The sequence below is a fragment of the Notamacropus eugenii genome, chromosome 6 (genome assembly GCF_028372415.1).
Source record: "Notamacropus eugenii isolate mMacEug1 chromosome 6, mMacEug1.pri_v2, whole genome shotgun sequence".
Classification (NCBI taxonomy): Eukaryota; Metazoa; Chordata; class Mammalia; order Diprotodontia; family Macropodidae; genus Notamacropus; species Notamacropus eugenii.
In genome coordinates, this window is record NC_092877.1 from 80,760,415 (window position 1) to 80,764,274 (window position 3,860).

A 3,860-nucleotide genomic window follows, 5' to 3' on the forward strand; every position below is an offset into this window, starting at 1 on the left:
AAAACTTGTGGAACAACTAAAAGTTACTTTGGATCACATGTTGAAAGTCCCATAAGAAGAAAGCTAACTGGTAAATGAAATGAAGAGGTAGTACAGAAGGAATGCCAGGGCATCAAGCAGTAGCTGGAGAGAAAGAGGTAAATTAGGAAAACTAAAAAGCAGTGTGCAAGAGAACCAGAGAAATAATTCTCCCTAGTTGATAGGTATGACCAATCCGTACAGCTACACAGCAAGGAAAAATATTAAGAATTAAATTGATATAAAGATGTCAGGCATGTTTAGGGAAGAGAAGCTTGCATTATTACAAGAAAAAAGGAACCACTTAACAAATGAGGCCAGAAAAGGACAGGAGTTAGAGCCCCAAGAGAATGTCAGTAGTAACATTTAAGTACAAGGATGTGGCATAAAAAGCACAAGGATGGTAGAGCCAAGAGCCACCAAAACTTTCAGACCAATTGCTTTCATTCTTTTCACCTCAACAGCACAAAAATAACTGGATTAAAGAGAAAATTCTGTTTCATCCCACGAAAAATATTTGGAAGCTTTGCAATAAATGGGAGAAGCTATTATCTCAGGATGCTGTTTGGATACAAATAAGCATCCTTAGAACCAAATAATAAACAAAAGGAACTAAAAACCTACATAGCTAATATTGTGATATGTGCTTTTTAGTCACAAGGTTTAAAATAAAGTGCTGAGTTCTTAAACGTTACAAACATTTCAGATAAGTGGAATAATAATAATCACCCCAGCCCCCAGGTATGTTCTTTCAGATGAATGAGCAGACAGGGGAAGGATACTATCACTTCACTGACAGAGCATATTTTAGGCAGGTCTCTCTTTTTATGATTAACTTCTGATTGCCATATTCCTTGAACCTTATCTTAAACTTTCATTTTAAAGATGCTACTCCTGAAGAAAATATCTATCACAGAAAACATGGCAGCAATAAGCTCAGCAAAGAAAATATTTGTATCCATCTTTGGTTAAGTTAAACAGACACATTACTAAAGAACATTTGCTGAGTATCACTGTACAAATACTTTCACTGCAAGTGAGGTTCCTTCAAAACAGTTCTTACATATCATTCTCACCCACAACTACAAAGTAAGTACTGAAGTAAAATATAGTGATGAAAGCTAGGTTACAAGAGCTGTGGATGTCAAGACTGCAACCAAAAACCTTCACTTTACAAAATTCAAAGAAGACACAATCTACAAACTGATAAACTTGTTTGCTGTTAACAGTGGGAAATGTAAATCTTAACTATTTAGTAATAGTTCCCAAACTGCCAGTTTCTTTCTGTGAGGCTCCTTCACTGAGGTCAGCTAAGTTTGTCATGCTATCACCAGGAATCCCATTCAGTGCTTCATTATACTGTTCAATACTTGTGTTGGCTTCCTGGTGACACTCTTGCAGTTGAGAAAGCTTACTTCTTGCCTGATTAATTTCTTCTTGTGTTGATTTCAAAGATTTAATTATTGTTTCCAGCTGAACTTTCCCTGCTTGGATGCTCTGTTCTAGTTGGGTTTCTTCTTGTTGCAATCGGTTCAATTCTGCTTTGGCCCTATTCAGGTCATCCTCCTGTGACTTTAAATCGGATTCCTGAGACTGAATCTGAGTTTTTAATGATGAAATCATCTGTATTTCCTCCTGGCATTTCTGCCTTACATCACTCAGCATATCTTTAAGTTTAGCTTTCTGCTGGTCGATATCATCAAGGGGATCTTGTTTCTGGGCTTCTAATTCTTGTAAATTACTTGTTTCTCTGTCTAAGTCATTCTGTAGCTCCTGCACTTCACTAGTTTTCTGTCTAATGGCTTCTTTCTTTTCTCGAATGTCTTGTTCCAAGGAATACTTCTCTCTTTGTAGCTGAGCAATCTCCTGACAGATATCATCAAGTTCTTTTACTCCTGTGAATGCCCCTGATCCAAGAGTACTTGAACTATCCTGAAGAGGAGTGTTTCGTTCTGAGGGAGGGATCATGTCAGGGGACAAAGCCTGAGGAGGATCAATTCCTTTATAAACCTTTTGCTGAATGAAATACATGGCTAATGCAAACTGCTCCTTGCTCAGCTTTCCCGTCTGCCTTGTATCAGTCAGGGCCCATATGTGTGCTAAGAGACTCTGAGTAAGGCCCGAGTGAATAAATATTTCTTTCACTTCCTGGCCACTTACATAGCCATCCATGTCCAAGTCAATTTTCAAGAAAATCTCATCAAATCTCACTTTAGCAGACATTGGTACCACCCAATTCACTGTTGGCTGGGCTTGTTTTACACTACGTTTGGGAGATAAGCTTCCCATGCTGTTCAGACTGTTCACACTGCCATGGGAGGGAGTTGAGCACAGGCTATATTTGGGTGAGGGACTTGCAGGAAAACCGGGTACGGCACCAGGAAAAACAATTTTTTTTCTTTTGGAGGGTGGTAGAAGTGATGGTGGAAGTACAGATGGAACTGGTTCTTTCTCAAGGGCTCGATATACTAGGTGCATCGCCACAGCGAATTCGTCTTTGTCCAAATGTCCATCTTTGTCAATATCACTGAGATCCCAGACCCTGCCCAGGATATCAAGAGGTAGCTTGGAGTTCATCAGAACTGGTTTTACTTTGTCTCCAGAAAGCAAACCATTTATGGGTAAAAGGCTTTCAAAAATTCCATCAAATTTTGCTTTCTCTTCCACCCTAACAGCCCAGTGGGACTCTGCTGAAGGAGGTGTAGCCAATAAAGGACTGCTAGTGTCATGAAATTTGGGAGGTGGGAGATTCAAGTTTAGGCTACTCAAGTTAACTTCGTGGCCATTTTGCGCACATGCTATCAGTCTCAGGGCAACGTAGAATCCCTGTTTGTCCAAGAAGCCCTTACCCTCCGGATCTGCCAGATCCCAAATCTTTCCAAGGACAATGTCAGAGAGACCTGACTTTTTCAGAAAAAGTGCAGCTTCACCAGCCCCAACCCTCTCTGTGTGTGTTGGATCTACCTGTTTGTAATAGAACTCATATAACGGATTTCCAGTCATAAACTGCCAGGAGAGTGGAATGAGCGGGGCCGCCATCATCGCACCGCTCTGGCACCGACCAACCTACGGCGGGGAGTAAAGGGGAGGGGTCTAAGTTCACATTTATATAGCACATGATAAGTTCAAAATAATGTATATACATCATCTCTTTTCAACAGCATTGATCTAAACATAAATGTCACCTCCATTTTATTCATGAGGAAATTGAAAGTCAATAAGCGACACACTCCTGAACCCTGATTTTTATATTCCAAATCCTTTTTACTCTGAACCATTCAAGGATATCAAACCTTTCCTCTCTTTTTTGAGAGGTACTCTCAAAAGCCTTTGCACCAGTCCTAGCACCTAAGCGCAGATGTCTTGATCTGGCAAAATTCTCCTCGTCATACGGTCCAAACCTCAACTACAGGGGCTTACTTCCGATTTAGCAAAACGCAGCCTTTCATTGGTGTGATTTACGATGAGTGAGTCATTTCTTCAATAAGGACAATAAAGGGGCCACTGATAGCAAAAGGGCAATGTTACCTTAGCATTACTGTCTAGGATCAAATCCTCTCTTACTAGCTTAATGACTCGACGCAATCACTTAGTCTTTCTAAGGTTAATTTCTTGTCTACACAAAGAGAATAGTAATATCTCCTTCTCCCATGGTCATCTTGAAAATAAATTGGGATACTGTATGTGAAGTGTATGTGTGTGTTCATCTTTCGTTGCTGAAGAAGACCAGGCCATCAGAGAAATGATGACATGACTTGTATTTGATTTTGTTTTGAGTGAGGGAGGGGCTGTGCAGGTCACCAGCCTCACTTCTCCTCCATCTGGATCTACTGAGCAGATAT

At 40.3% G+C, this 3,860-nt stretch overlaps 1 pseudogene across 1 annotated transcript; it reads right to left on the reverse strand.

The window, feature by feature from the left end:
• Window positions 1-1,215: 1,215 nt before the first annotated feature.
• LOC140511362 (epidermal growth factor receptor substrate 15-like 1 pseudogene) lies at window positions 1,216-3,245 on the reverse strand (annotated as a pseudogene). The gene has a single exon (XR_011969516.1). The product of XR_011969516.1 is annotated as an epidermal growth factor receptor substrate 15-like 1 pseudogene (transcript).
• Between the last annotated feature and the right edge of the window lie 615 nt (window positions 3,246-3,860).